The sequence below is a fragment of the Aedes aegypti genome, chromosome 3, assembly GCF_002204515.2.
Source record: "Aedes aegypti strain LVP_AGWG chromosome 3, AaegL5.0 Primary Assembly, whole genome shotgun sequence".
Taxonomy (NCBI): domain Eukaryota; kingdom Metazoa; phylum Arthropoda; class Insecta; order Diptera; family Culicidae; genus Aedes; species Aedes aegypti.
Window position 1 is genome coordinate 37277478 of NC_035109.1, and position 16680 is coordinate 37294157.

Sequence of the window (16680 nt, forward strand, 5' to 3'; positions counted from 1 at the left end):
GTTGGTTGGTTTGACTTTATTAACGAGATTTTTAGCCCTGGGCTAGTTCATCTCGGGACCAACGGCTTTACTTCCCTTCCGAAGGAAATCGTCACTATAACTTTTTACGTCATAAGTGACTATGTCGGGGATGGGATTCGATCCCAGGTCCTCGGCGTGAGAGGCGAGTGTTCTAACCACTACACCAGGTCCGTTCCCCTAACCATGTTTATTTTCTGAACATTTATTTAAAAAGTTTTGAGAAAGCATAAGTTATGAGCTTTGAAATGCATTCGGAACTCAACACGCATTTCTGATATTTTGTCCATTTTATGAAACTAAGCTATAGTGTAAACTCTTTTGCAAGGCTTATTTATTGCTGAACAATGTGTTTTTTATTCGTTATTTTGGCTCTGTTGGATCAACTGTTTTTATAATATACTGAAACTGAATAAGGATTTTATAATGTCGTTTTCGTTTAAAGGAACTGGGTCGGTGATCAACACATAAACAAACCAATGTCAAATAAATTGTAGTTCGGTTGAACCTGAATCAGATTGGGGTTGAAACTGTGATTCAGAACGGGTTGCGCCAGTTTCAACCTAGGTTCAGAAACGAATTCGACATAAGATACTTATTCAACTCTTATTCATGTTTATGTTAAACATGTGGAAATGGCTGAAGTGCGAAGCAAGTAAAACGTTAGTTCGTCTTCTAAATAAACATAACTTTGTAGAACACCAAATTTTTAAAATTTTAGCACCATTATCTCCCAGAAATTTTTTTTTAAAACTTTGAAGAACATCATTTGTCTAAAATCAAAACTAGTCTTAGTTAAAAATATTTTTATCCAAACTTTTACTCATTTTACTAAAAAAAATAAAATTGTTTAACCATAACTTCATAAATACTCAATCGATTCCGAATATTTTTACATGTTTTAGAATCAAATTTAGTTGTTTTCAAACTGTTACTACAACAGATTTTTCTATAAAATTGTTTTGGCTTAGTTATTTAACAAAAACCACTCAAAAACAAAATTTTATTATTTAAAAAAATCAAATATCTTTGGATTATTTAAGTGTTTTTTTGCCGGTATTTTCATTTTTTTCTATAAAACTTAAATATATAAAGCATCTTGCCTTAATTAAAAGTTGATTAGTGCATATGTTTTTCAACCAGTGGTCCAGGAATCAGTTTTACGCGGAAAGATGCATTTTGAGCTTTAGAATGAAACATTAGACAAAAACGGTCTTCTACAAAGTTGTTTGTATTAGTAAGGCCCTTTGTTTGGTGTTATTGAAAATTAGGGTGGACCACATTTTCATGGAAATTGTGTAATTAACTTTCTTATTTGTAGAAATTATATTAAACATGCTTCAGCAAAGTTGTAGACCATTCAATTTTAAGCAACTTTGCCAAAAAAGTTTTTTTGTATCTCTTAAATTGACCAATTTAGGGCTTTTTTCCTACGGCGACATAGGGTGGTCCGAACAAAACTGGTTTTCTGGCTCTTGAGTTATCAATTCAAATTTCTCATCAAAGTAGTCTACGAAATACTATTAGAGCTTTGAAAAATGCGTAATTTGGTGAGTGAAGAAACTCTCTATCTCCTTCCGTTTGGAGGTTATTATTGTTTTACTCTCAAAAACATGCCTATTTTGATTGAGAATATCTCTAATTGGGGCAAACATAAAAAATATCTTTTGACGGCATTCATAAGACAAAAAAAAACTGTATATAATATCAAAAAATTACAGATTTGTTATTTTTGTAACTCTAATAAAATGCCCTGAAAAACAAAGGATTTTAAGCAGAAAAACTTTAATAACTTTTGAACTAAAATGGATATCATCAATATTTTTGCATGAAAACTTGCGTTTTGTTAAGTTCTTAAAGTCGTTCATAGACCGCTGTGACGAGAAATCTGAAATAAGAAAGATAGGGCTCTAAACTATTTTGAAGATTTTAATAATATGTATTATTTTATTATTTTGCATTTTGAGTATGAAGATGAAATTTTAGACAAAAATGATCTGCTACAAAATTGTTTCTAAAAATGTAAGCTTTCAAACTGTGTCAATTAAAACTAGGGTGGTCCACAATATTACACAAACCATATAATCAACTTTTTTATTTGTAAAAATACTGGTATATACTCTTAAGCAAAGCGGTAGAAAATGAAATTTTGATCAACTTTGCCAAAAAAAGTTTTTCTATAGCTCAAAATCTGACCAATCTAGAGCATTTTTTCCTAATCATTGCAGGGTGGTCCAACAAAAATAAGTTTTTTAACTCCAGATTTTTTAATACTAGTTTCTCGTCAAAGTCATCTATAAACAATTTTTAGAACTTAACAAAACGCAAATTTTCATACAAAAAGATTGTTGATATCTATTTTAGTTCAAAAGTTATTAAAGTTATTGTGATAAAAAATATTTGTTTCTCAAGACAATTTATTAGAGTTACAAAAATAACACATTTGTTTTTTTTTTTTTTTCAATATAATATACAATTTTATTTTATCTTTCGAATGCCCTCAAAAGATATGTTATATGTTTGCCCCAATCAGAGATATACTCAATCAAAGGCATGTTTTTGAGAGTAAAACAACAATTACTGCCAAACGCATTTTTCAAAGCTCTAAAAGTGTTTCATAGACTACTTTGATGAGAAATTTGAATTGAAAACTCTAGAGCCAGAAAACCAGTTTTGTTTGGACCACCCTATGTCACCGTAGGAAAATAGTTTTAAATCGGTCAATTTAAGAGATACAAAAAAACTTTTTTTGACAAAAATGTTTGAAATTGAATGGTCTACAACTTTGCTGAAGCATGTATAATATAATTTCTACATATAAGAAAGTTAGTTACACAATTTCCATGAAAATGTGGTCCACCCTAATTTTCAATAACATCAAACAAAGGGCCTTACTAATACAAACAACTTTGTAGAAGAACGTTTTTGTCTAATGTTTCATTCTAAAGCTCAAAATGCATCTTTCCGCGTAAAACTGATTTCTGGACCATAGTGCAATGGAATCATACTTTTGATTTAAAATTATTCAAAAAATGTTGCAACGTCCTTCTCAAAGGTTCAACAAATGCAAACCAGTTTCAGCTTTAGAAATAATGTTAAACTGGCAAAAAAATGGAAAACTGGCATTTTTCGTTATAAAATCATGTTTTTTTATGCAGTTTATGCTGAATAACTTGGACAAGACATTTTTTATTGAAATGTGAATGAACGAAAGATTTGAAAACAATTGGATTTTGAAGCAATCCAAGCATGTAAAAAGATTTGGAATCGTTTAAGTAATCGTGAAATTATGGTCGAACAAAGTTGAAATTTTTAGTAAAATGAGGAAAAATTTTGAATGAATTACTTTTAAATAAAACTTGTATTAATTTAAGACAAATTTGATGTTCTACAAAGTTTTCATTAATTCAATTTTAAAGATGCTAAAAGTTTCAAAAACGGTTGAAAAATAACAGCGTTATTTTTAATTCACTGGTTATCTTTTATAACCTGAAAATTCATCTTCAAGACGCTTGCGCCACCTCTAAATATAAATATTTTTGGCCCAGATTTTGAGGGTTCTCTTTTAATATGATTTGAATTCCGTAGAGCACACGAATTTTTGGTTTTGAGAACTTTTGAAAAATGAGCCGCACCCTACTGGTCAGGATTCTGTTCGAATCATGTTCATGATTCTGTTCGAATCCTGGTCAGAATCTTCTACGAAAATTGGGCAGAATTCTGTCCGAATCCTGGGCAGAATTCTGTTCGAATCCTGGTCAGGATTCTATTCGAATCATGGTTAGGATTCTGTTCAAACCTGATCAGGATTTCGTTCGAATCCTGGGCAGGATTCTGTTCGAATTTTGGGAATAGTTCTGTTCGAATCCTGGGCAGAATTCTGTTCGAATCCTGGGCAAGAATCTGATCGAATCCTGGGCAGGATTCTGTTCAAATTCTGGGCAAAATTTTGTTCGAATCCTGTGCAAGATTCTGTTCGAATTTTGGGCAGAATTCTTTTTTAATCCTGGGCAGAATTCTGTTCGAATCCTGGGCAGGATTTTGTTCAAATTCTGGGCAAAATTTTGTTCGAATTCTGGGCAGGATTCTGTACGAATATTTGGCATGATTCTATTCGAATCCTGATCAGGATCCTGGTCAAAACCTGGTCAGGATTCTGTTCGAATCATGTTCATGATTCTGTCCGAATCCTGGTCAGGGTTCTATTCAAAACTTGGTCAGAATCTTGTACGAAAATTAGGCAGAACTCTGTCCGAATCCTGGGCAAAATTCTGTTCGAATCCTGTTAAGGATTCAGTCTGAATCCTGTTCAGAATTCTGTTTGAATCCTGAGCAGAGTTCTGTTCGAATTTTGAGCAGAATTCTGTTCGAAATCTAGGAAGGGTTCTGTTCAAATCCTGTTCAGGATTCTGATCGAGTCAAGTCAAGATTCTGTTAGAATCCTGGGCAGGATTCTGTTCGAATTATGCGCAGAATTCTGTTCGAAATCTAGGAAGAATTCTGTTCAAATCCCTATCAGAATTCTAATCAAATTTGTTCGAATCCTGGGCAGAATTCTGTTTGAATCCTGGGCAAGTTTCTGTTCGAATACTGGGCAGGATTCTGTTCAAATTCGGAGCAGAATTTTGTTCAAATTCTGGGCAGGATTCTTTTCGAATCCTAGACAAGATTCTGTTCGAATTCTGATCAGAATTTTCTTCGAATCCTGGGCAGGGTTCTGTTCAAATTCTGGTCATAATTCTATAGAAATACTGGTCAGAATTCTGTTCGAATCCTGGTCAAAATTTTGTTCGAATCCTGGTCAAGATTCTGTTCGAATCCTGGTCAGGATTCTTCTCGAATCCTGGTCAGAATTTTGTTTAAATCCTGGGCAGAATTTTATTCGAATTATGGGCAGAATTCTATTCGAATCCTGGGCAATAATCTGTTGGAATCCTGGTCAGAATTTTGTTCGAAATCTGGGCAGAATTCTTTTCGAATTCTGGCCAGGATTCTGTACGAATCCTAGGCAAGATTCTGCTCGAATCCTGGTCAGGATTCTGTTCGAATCCTGGTCAGAATTCTGTTCAAATCCAAAGCAGAATTCTGTTCGAATCCTGGTCAGAATTCTATTGAAATACTGATCACATTTCTGTTCGAATCCTTAGCAAAATACTGTTAGAATCCTGGGCAGAACTCTGTTACAATCCTGGGCAGGATTCTGTTCGTATCTTTGGCAAGATTCTGTTCGAATTCTGTTCAAGATTCTGTTCGAATCCTAGTCAGGATTCTGTTCAAATCCTGGTTAGAATTTTGTTCAAATCCTGGGCAGAATTTTGTTCGAATCCTGAGCAGAATTCTGTTCGAATCCTGGGCAGAATTCCGTTCGATTCCTGGTCAGGATTCTCTTCAAATCCAGAGCAAAATTCTGTTCGAATCCTGGTCAGAATTATATTGAAATACTGGTCAAAATTCTGTTCGAATTCTTAGCAAAATTCAGTTCAAATCCTGGTCAGGATTCTGTTTGAATCCTGGGCAGAATTTTGTTCGAATCCTGTTCAGAATTCTGTTTAAATCCAAAGCAAAATTCTGTTTGAATCCTGGTCAGAATTCTATTCAAACACTGGTCATAATTCTGTTTGAATTGTTTGCAAAATTCTGTTCGAATCCTGGGCAGAATTATGTTTGAATCAGGATTCTGTTCGAATCCTGGTCAGGATTCTGTTCGACTGCATGTCAGGATTCTGTTCGAACCCTGTTCAAGATTCGTACAGTATGAATGCTGATCATGTTTTTGTGCGGATCCTGGACAGGATTCTGTTCGAATTTTGGGCAGGATTCTTTTCAAATTTTGGGAAGTATTCTGTCCAAATCCTGGTCAGAATTCTGTTCAAATCCTGGTTAGGATTCTATTCGAATCGTGGGAAGGATTCTGTTCGAATTTTGGGCAGTATTCTGTAAGAATTCTGTTCGAATCCTTTTCAGAATTTTGTTCAAATCCTGGGCAGAATTCTGTTCGAATCCTGGGCAGAATTCTGTTCGAGTTCTGGGCAGGATTCTGTTCAAATCCTGTTCCAAATTCTGTTCGAATCCCTGTCAGGATTCGGTTTGAATTCTGTCCATGATTTTGCTCGAATCCTGGTCAAAATTCCGTTAAAATCCTTCTCAGGAAACTACTTGTATCCTGCTTAGGATTCTGTTACAATCTTGCTCAGGATTCTATTAGAATTTTGCTCAGGATTCTGTTCAATTCCTGCTTTTGGATTCTGTTAGAAATCTGCTTAGGATTCTGTTAAAATCCTGCTCGAATTCCGTTCGAAACCTGCATTAGATTCTGTTCGAAAGCTGCTCAGGATTCTTTTCCAAAGTTCGGATTCAGTCCGAATTCTGGTCAGGATTCTGTTCGAATTCTGTTCATATCCTTATAAGGATTTTAATCGAAGCATCATTTAATGTTTTATCATAAGCATCATTTAATGTTTTATCATCAATTTCGCAGTTTGGATTTGTTTTTATTGCGGTATTTCATATAAAGACACAATGTTTGTATTTTTAAGTTTCACGTTTCAAAATTCATATCAACACAGCTTCTTTTACTATAGAAACCAAAAAAAATCCCCAACCCAAAACATTTCCATTCACAACGACGACAGACAACAACTGCTACTCCCGAACACGTGCCGATTTCAAGCGTTCAACTTTTCCAATGGAGGAGACGCATTATGCCTTACCGGGAACTCATTATCCGATCAGACCGAAGCGACTTACCTCGCAGTGCTCCAGCTTCCAGAGTGCTTTCGGGGGATCTGGCTGCGATCGGTTTCCAGGTGAACGGTTTATCCTGCAATTGAAGAGATGGAAATTGTTCACATAAGCACCAATTGAAAACACGCGGGCAGTCTTCTTATATTGATAAATCAACAGGTCATTCGGGGGAAAAAATCTCCCACAATCAGTGGGCAAACAATAGCAGAGCTAAGCAATTAACTTAATTAGTCGGAGGATTTTTCTCCTTCTGATAAAAGAACAAAACAGGACAATGAACCAGAAACTTTGTCCAAGCATGGGAAAGGGGCAGAAAAGTTTCGATGAAATGTGCCTTTTCCGTTTTGCGCCAATTCCGAGTATTGTTTTTCCGCTTGGCCTTAAATTCCTGAACCGAAAAGTTTGGCAGCTTCTCTTCCGAAAATTTACGAGGGAGAAAAAAAAAACGGGCAAGTGGCAAAAGTTTAATTTCCAGTTCCGGAAATCAGAACGGACACTGAGCGAGGCCGGGAATCAATTTGATCACGAAGAAAATACATTCCACCAGGAGGAGATCCAGATATCTTTGTTCGGGTTACTGATTTTGGCGATGGTCGTTGAATGGGGGGAAGGGATTCGGGTAAATTGGGCAAGGTTTCGCAAATAATTGCTGCCATGCAGTGAAAAGTTGGGTGGCATTGGCGTAGCAAGGGTTTTCTGGAGGGGTCCTAGTGTGTAATTTACATTGCCCACTCATCAGTCTTGGCATTACGTCCTCAAAGGGACGTGGATTCTTACCACTCGGCTTAGGAAAGCCCCTGTGACATATCTCTATCTTATTATTATTTTAATAATTTCAATATCCTGCAAAAGATACTGTGGGGGGCTGACCCGCTGCCATTGTTGTCCCTACGCCAATGTTTGGGTGGCTCGGAAGGGGGCAAGCGGCGAACATATCGATCGATCGTTTGGAATGTTTTTATTATTCCTCTCGTTTGAGCTTCTCGGAACGTCCCAGGACCCGCGCCTCGGCTGCCTCGTGGCGGATGGAGCAATGGACGACGGTTCTGGTCAACAATGTAGGTATACACTCCCGAGCAAAAGTTTGAAGATCACCCGCTTGAAAACATACAAATGTTTTTTGTCTGTATCTGTGTGATTGTACTCTGATTGTAACTCTCTATGGATCATTAGTAAGGCAATGGGCTAGTCTTACTTCATAGGTATTTTATCAGAAACACTTATTATTCTATCAAAATATGACATGTGCACTTTAATTTGTAACTACGGTTCTAATGTTGCATTGATTTAATATTCTGGTCAATTCAAGGTAAACGAAATCAGCCATGTTTTTTCAGATTACTTTTTGAAAAAATCACAATTTCAAGTAAAAATTTAGTAAAAAAAAATCACAATACCTGTGAAACAAGACCGGTAAAGCAATGAACTTTGAAATGAGCCATAAAAAAATCAATAGACGTGTAATCACAGAGACATGGAGGTGACCCCAAACTTTTGCACGGCCCTGTTCGGATCGGAATGGTCTCGGATGGGGTAAGCTCACATATGCAGGTTGCTCCCGATGCACACAGAAGGTGATTCAACCGAACGAAACCACCGGACGATTTTCACCTGCCAGAGTGTGGTGTGATGTGTTTGCTCTCCGGTGCACAGGTGGGCTGAGCTGGACGTCGTATGTGAGGAGATTCGGGTATGTGATGGCGAGCATCATGACCACTGGAGTGTGGAGCTTGGAGCTGAGAGCAGAACTCAGATGGGAAAAATATTGATTAAAATGTCGGAATGTGTTTAACCTAGATAGAAGTTTGTGCTTTGTTCAGGTGACGTTTTGCAGTTCCGGAATGTACGAGTGACAGATAAAATTCAATTCAAAACTTATCAATTAGGCATGAGAGCTCTCGCTTCGAGTTTTCGAAGGGTGGAGACAGAGCAAATATGCCTAAATGTAATTGTTTAGGTTGCTTACATTATTCACAAGGATAACGACAACATACAGTAAGTCACATCTGAATAATTTCAATCAGTTAATATGCATGGTTGTTTCAGTATCAACCATACTGATTATATCCAAATCTTGTTCATAATTTTTCCGAATCATGTTCATGATTCTGTACAAAGGATTCCAAAGAAATGCTACACAAGATTTCGAACAAATCCTGAAAAGGATTTCGAAGAAATCCTGAATAGGATCCCGAAAGATCCTGGACAGCATTCCAAAAGAATCCTGAAAAGGATGCCGATATAAACCTGAACCGGATTCTTGAATAGAATTCCAACATAATCCTGAACGAGAACATCATTCAATCCTATATATTTTACGATAAATCCCTCCTACTACCCCCTATAATGGCTATCGCAAGAAATCGAAATGTAATCAGCTCAGTGTTAAGTGTTCTAGACTCTGTCCCAGCTGGAAACAGCACTACCAATAGATTGGTTTTCATCGTCTAGCAAGTTTGAGCGTATGTGACTCACTTTTATTTTCACTTTTCATCTAAACAGAAAAAAACGGACAAAGAATCGCTCAATCTCAACAAATGCCATTTTCTGCAAATGCCACAAACTCAGCATCACAAGTTTAAATTGCTTCTCCATTCTTCATTCTTCACCTGTGCTCTGTATATGGTAAGTGCATCGGACAGGCAGTGTAAGCTAACAAATACGACATACACTGTGCATGAATGGCTTTGTGGATGCACGTGTGTGGGGGGGGGGGGGTGACCCATTTCGCATAAAGACGTTTCGCATAAGGACATTTCGCATACGGACGTTTGGCATAAAGGACGTTTCGCATAAATCAGTTTCATATAAGAACAGGTAGCATTTTAAAGAAGGCATATAATTATCTTTATGCCAAATGTCCATTATGCGAAACGTCCCCCCATAACATTATGCGAATCGTCCTTATGCGAAACGTCTTTATGCGAAACGTCCCTCCCCCGTGTGGGGGGTAACAGTAGCTGGAAAGTGTCAGATTCTGACAGCTTGCAAATGAAACTTTTCCCAAAGAGGTAAATCCGAAGTTATAGTAATGAACGATATAGTTGCATCTGCAGAAAAAAAATTGATCAATTCATCTATTGAGCTTAAACTTAGTCAAATCTCTAATGAAACAAATATATTTGCGTCTGGTAACAAGCTCAATTGAGGTTTCTCTGAAAAAATAATGGTTGTGCAACTTTTTTTTTTTTTTTTTTTTCAAAAAACCAGTACATAATTTTCCTAATAACATATGCTCACGATAGTCTCCGAATCCTGTTCAGGATTCTGTTCGAATGCTGTTAAAACTTCTATCCGAATTTGTATTCGGATCTTGTTCAGAATTCTCTCCGAATACTAGTCTCTCCAAATCCTACTCAGATTTCTCTCTTCATTCTCTTCTAATCCTGGTCAGGATTCTGTTCGAATCCTGGTCAAGATTCTCTCCAAATCTCTCCAAATCCTGCACAACATTCTCTCTTAATCCTGGTCAGGATTTTCTCCGAATCCTTGTCAAGGTTCTCTCCGAACCCTGATCAGATTTTTCTCCTAAACTTGGTCAGAATCCTTTCCACATCTTGGACAGAATTCTCTCCGAATCTTGGTTAGCATTCTCTTCGAATCCTGGTCAGGATTCCCACTGAATCCTGTTCAGGATTCGGAGGGAATCCAGGTCAAGATTCTCTCCGAATCCTGGTCAAGATTCTCTCCAAATCGTGGTCAGGATTCTCTCCGAATCTTGGTTAGAATTCTCTCCAAATCATGGTGAGGATTCTCTCTGTATCCTGGTCAGGATTCCCTTAGAATCCAGTTCAGGATTCTCACCGAATCCTGTTCAGGATTCTCTCTGAATCCTGTTTAGGATTCTCTCCGAACACTTGTTAGAATTCTCTCCGAATCTTGGTCGAGATACTCTCCGAATCCAGGTCAGGATTCTCTCCGAATTCTGTTGAGGATTCTCTACGAATCCTTTGCAGAATTCTCGCCAAATCCTGGACAGGATTGTCTTAGAATCCTGGTCAAGATTCTCTCCAAATCCTGATCAGGATTCTCTCCGAACCTTGGTCAGAATCCTTTCCGAATCTTGGTCAGAATTCTCTCCAAATCTTGGTTGGATTCTCCGAAACCTGGTCGTCAAGGTTCTCTCCAAATCCTGATCAGGATTCTCACCGAACCCTGGACAGAATTCTCTCCGAATCTTGGTTAGTATTCTCTCCGAATCCTGGTCAGGATTCTCTCAAACTTCTGGACAGGATTCTCTCCGAATCCTGATCAAGATTCTATCCAAATCCTGGTCAGGAATCTCTCCAAATCTTGGTCAGGATCCTGTCCGAATCCTGGTCAGGATTTTCTCAGAATCCTTGTCAAGGTTCTCTCCGAACCCTGATCAGATTTTTCTCCTTAGTTCTTAGTCAGAATCCTTTCCGAATCTTGGACAGAATTATCTCCGAATCTTGGTTAGCATTCTCTTCGAATCCTGGTCAGGATTCCCTCCGAATCCTGGACAGGATTCTCTTAGAATCTTCGTCAAGATTCTCTCCGAATCACGGTCAGGATTCTCTCCAAATCCTGATCAGGATGCTCTCCTAATCCTGGTCAGGATGCTCTCCAAAATCCTGCTCAGGATTCTCTATAATCATGGTCAGGATTCTCTCCAAATCCTGGTCAGGATTCTCTCCTAATTCTGTTAATAATTCTCTCCGAATCCTTTGCAGAATTCTCTCCAAATCCTGGACAGGATACTCTTCATGGTCAGGATTCTCTGTTGAGGATTCTCTCCGAATCCATTGCACGATTCTCTCCAAATCCTGGACAGAATTCTCTCAAAATCCTGGTCAAGATTCCCTCCAAATCCTGATCAGGATTCTCTCCGAACCCTGGTCAGAATCCTTTCCGAATCTTGGACAAAATTCTCTCCGAATTCGGTTGAGGTTCTCTCCGTATTCTGTTGAGGATTCTCTCCGAATCCTATGACGGGTTCTCTCCGTATCCTGGTCAAGATTCTCTCCAAATCTTGGTCAGGATTCTCTCCGAATTCCGTTGGAGATACTCTCCAAATTCTGTTGAGGATTTTCTCCGAATCCTGGTCAGGATTCCTTCCGAATCATGTTCAAGATTCTCTCCAAATCCTGGTTAGGATTCTTTCCGAATCCTGGTCAAGATTCTCTCCGAATTCTGGTCAGGATTCTCTCCACATTCTGTTGAGGATTCTCTCCGTATCCTGGTCAAGATTCTCTCCAAATCCTGGTCAGGAATCTTTCCGAATCTTGGTCAGGATTCTCTCCAAATCTTGGACAGGCATCTCTCCGAATCTTGGTCAGGATTCTCTTCTAATCCTGGTCAGGATTCTCTCCGAATTCTGCTGAAGTTTTTCTCCGAATTCTGTTGAGGATTCTTTCCGAATCCTTTGCAGGATTCTCTGCAAATCCTGGACAAAATTCTCTTAGAATGCTGGTCAAGATTCTCTCCAAATCCTGATCAGGATTTTATACGAACACAGGTCAGAATCCTTTTCGAATCTTGGACAGAATTCTCTCCGAATCTTGGTCAGGATTCTCTCCGAATTCTGGTCAGGATTCCCTCCGAACACTTGTGAGGATTCTCTCTTAACCCTGATCAGAATTCTCTCCGAATCTTGGTCGAGATACTCCCCGAATCCAGGTCAAGATTCTCTCCGAATTCTGTTGAGGATTCTCTCCGAATCCTTTGCAGGATTCTCACCAAATCCTGGACAGGATTCTCTTAGAATCCTGGTCAAGATTCTCTCCAAATGCTGATCACGATTCTCTCCGAACCTTGGTCAGAATCCTTTCCGAATCTTGGTCAGAATTCTCTCCAAATCTTGGTTGGGATTCTCTCCGAATCCTGGTCAGGATTCCCTCCAAATCCTGTTCAGGATTCTCTCCGAATCCTGGTCAAGATTCTTTCCAAATCCTGATGATTCTCTCCGAATCCTTTGCAGGATTCTCTTCAAATCCTGGAGAGGATTCTCTTAGAATCCTGATCAAGGTTCTCTCCAAATTCTGATCAGGATGCTCACCGAACCCTGGACAGAATTCTTTCCGAATCTTGGTTAGGATTCTCTCCGAATCCTGGTCTAGATTCTCTCAAATTTCTGGACAGGATTCTCTCCGAATCTTGGTCAGGATTATGTCCGAAACCTGGTAAGGATTTTCTCCGAATCCTTGTCAAGGTTCTCTCCGAACCCTTATTAGATTTTTCTCCTAATCTTGGTCAGAATCCTTTCCGAATCTTGGACAGAATTCTCTCTAAATCTTTGTTAGCATTCTCTTCGAATCCTGGTCAAGATATTCTCCAAATCCTGATCAGGTTTCTCTCCGAAGCCTGGTCAGGATTCTCTTTATATCCTGATCAGGATGCTCTTCATATCCCGGTCAAGATTCTCTCCAAATCCTGCTCAGGATTCTCTCCAAAACATGGTCAGGGTTCTCTCTAAATCCTGGTCAGGATTCTCTCCTAATTCTGTTAATGATTCTCTCCGAATCCTTTGCAGAATTCTCTCCAAATCCTGGACAGGATACACTTCATGGTCAGGATTCTCTCCGAATTCTGTTGAGGATTCTCTCCGAATCCATTGCAGGATTCTCTCCAAATCCTGGACAGGATACACTTCATAGTCAGGATTCTCTCCGAATTCTGTTGAGGTTCTCTCCGTATTCTGTTGAGGATTCTCTCCGAATCCTATGCAGGATTCTCTCCGTATCCTGGTTAAGATTCTCTCCAAATCTTGGTCAGAATTCTCTCCGAATTCCGTTGGGGATACTCTCCGAATTCTGTTGAGGATTCTCTTTGAATCCTGGTCAGAATTTCCTCCGAATCATGTTCAGGATTCTCTCCAAATCCTGGTTAGGATTCTTCCCAAATCCTGGTCAAGATTCTCTCTGAATCCTGGTCAAAATTCTCTCCACATTCTGTTGAGGATTCTCTCCGAATCCTATGCTCGATTCTCTCCGAATACTATGCAGGATTCACTCCGTATCCTGGTCAAGATTCTCTCCAAATCCTGGTCAGGAATCTCTCCGAATCTTGGTCAGGTATCTCTTCGAATCTTGGTCAGGATTCTCTCCGAATTCTGCTGAAGTTTCTCTCCGAATTTTGTTGAGGATTTTCTCCGAATCCTTTGCAGGATTCTCTCCAAATCCTGGACAGCATTCTCTTAGAATGCTGGTCAAGATTTTCTCCGAACACTGGTCAGAATCCTTTCTGAATCTTGGACAGAATCCTTTCTGAATCTTGGACAGAATTCTCTCCGAATCTTGGTCAGGATTCTCTCCGAATCCTGGTCAGGATTCCCTCCGAATCCTGTTCAGGATTCTCTCCAAATCCTGGTCAGGATTCTCTCCATATTTTGTTGAGGATTCTTTCCGAATTCTGTTGAGGATTCTCTCCGAATCATATGCAGAATTCTCTCCGAATCCTGGTCAAGATTCTCGCCAAATCCTGATCAGGATTTTCTCCGAACACTGGTCAGAATCCTTTCTGAATCTTGGACAGAATTCTCTCCGAATCTTGGTCAGGATTCTCTCCGAATCCTGGTCAGGATTCCCTCCGAATCCTGTTCAGGATTCTCTCCAAATCCTGGTCAGGATTCTCTCCATATTTTGTTGAGGATTCTTTCCGAATTCTGTTGAGGATTCTCTCCGAATCCTATGCAGGATTCTCTCCGAATCCTGGTCAAGATTCTCTCCAAATCCTGGTCAGGATTCACTCCAAATTCTGTTGAGGATTCTCTCCGAATCCTGGTCAGGATTCTCTCCGAATTTAGTTGAGGATTCTTTCCGAATTCTGTTGAGGATTCTCTTTGAATCCTATTCAAGATTCTCTTCGAATGCTGGTCAAGATTCTCCTCAAATCCTGGTCAGGATTCTCTTCGAATTTCGTTGAGGATTCTCTCCGAATTCTGTTGAGGATTCTCTCAGAATTCTGTTGAGGATACTTTCCGAATTTTTTGCAGGATTCTCTCTTCAAATCCTGGACAGATTCTTTCTAAATCCTGTTCAGGATTTTCTCCAAATCCTGTTCAGGAGATAGTTGAACCCTGAAGACAAAGTTGCATCTGTCATTATCGTTGCATCGTGTTTGTGACACAAAATAGTTTTATCATAAAATATTCAAAATCAGATTTCTTAGCCTTTCTTGGGATGTACGAATAGAGCTGACTGTGAAAGGTGAAAATTCACTTTTTGATTTTTGCATACAACTAAAAGTTTTCCCCTCCCAGAGTACAGTATAAGTCTAGTGTGGAGGGGCTTCGGGAGAACAGAAGCTGGGAGACAGCTTAACTGTGAAAAGTTTGCCCAGATGGAAAGAACAAACTAGATGGTGGGAAAGCACCAACTTTGTCTGCCAGACAGATTGAATGGTTTGCTCGTTCGGAAAAAGGATTTCGTTTAAAATTTGCATAAAGCTCGGGCATTACGCTACCTTTGATCGAAGCTTAGTGCTGCTTTTTTACTTCTCACGAAAATGATTTGTGGAGAAAATAAACATTTATTATCCCAAAAGCAAATAAGCAATAAGCACCTTTCATCTTCCCACGCAAACGGAAAGTCAACTTTGCGATCAGCCTTTCCACATTTCTTCCTTCAGGGCATTTTTTGAGATAGAATTTGCCCATCAAAAAACATCACGTATCAAATGTAATGCAAACAAGACCTTTCCTCCTTCCCTTTCTCAAGCCACCAATTTGACGTCGAAATATCTGGGAATCTCTCATCGAAGACCCAAAACCGAAAGAGGAATTTTCCATCGTCGCAACTCGAACCACAAAACGGTCGACCTAAAAGATGAAACGATAGGAAATCTCATCACCCCGGTTGTTGCCACTAAGGGGAAATTCCGGGAACATATTGAAGACGGGAACGAGCAATGTCGAAGGGACCTCGACGTATCGCCTTTGAACTTCCGAAGGCGAAGGGTCTTCTTATCAGCAACCTCAACAATTCAATAAGTATCAAGGGAAAAACTGAGAAATGCAGTGCACGCGGTACGCACTAACATACGCAGACCAGAAATAACAACACTATCAAATTGCTCTAGCGCTCTAGGAGATGATGGAACAAAACGTCTTTCGGGTCTCAGTAAGTGTTAAGAGACATACATTTTAACTATTAGGACATGATATTCATACTTTACCTGTGTCTCTGTGGAAAGCTCAAACATTCTCATTATGAGAAACGTCCTTGCTTGAAATTATCCAAAACGTCCTTATGCGAAATAGCCCATCTCCAATTTTTCTTAAACATTGCGAAACAAGAACACCAACCTCCCACAAAGCTAAACTCTTGAAAAGGCAAGGCGAGCCTTCTCGATAGATGAATGGTCGTGGCTGCTGCTCTTCGTCAGATTCTGTTTGTGCTGCTCATGATGAAGCTAATAAAAAATCGGCATCGTGTAGGAATGGGTTTCGAAAACATCGTATGGCGAATATGGGAGAAGGGAGGAAAATTCTAGCGAAGGCGGTACGCACTAATTGCCGGCAATGAACCGTCAGTGTTGGTGGAAAGGAGCTCTGTGGAATGTTGGAATGAAGGCATATAGGTATATGTAAAGATGTTTCTGAAATGCCGCCTGCTGCTGATGAGATCCAAATTATGGGAGTTTTGAACACAAGTAAATGATGATTTTAATCTTTCTAACTAACTTAATTTATCTGAATCTATGCCTCAAGAAAAGCATACTGTAAATTCAATGAAATGGCTTCCGACAGAACTTTAAATGTAAAAGTATCAGAGTTCTGGACAGAATTTCAACAGAAAGGCTGACAAAATTCTGACAGAATATCATGGTCCTGTCATGAGCAGGATTCGAAGAAAATCCTGAACAGGACACGAAAAATAATTCAGAGCAGGATTCGAATTTAATCCAAAAAAATCTTGTGCAAGGATTTGGATGAAAACCTGAGCAGGATTTGAAAAG

General features: G+C 39.1%; 1 protein-coding gene across 5 annotated transcripts in view; it reads right to left on the bottom strand.

The window, feature by feature from the left end:
• Positions 1-16680, bottom strand: part of LOC5572215 (high affinity cGMP-specific 3',5'-cyclic phosphodiesterase 9A) — a 781628-nt gene that overhangs the window by 362508 nt on the left and 402440 nt on the right. For all 5 annotated transcript variants that reach the window (XM_021853022.1, XM_021853027.1, XM_021853024.1 and 2 more), the window contains one exon: positions 6766-6838. The gene's annotated coding sequence lies outside the window, so the exon portion shown is untranslated. The remainder of the gene's footprint in view (positions 1-6765; positions 6839-16680) is intronic.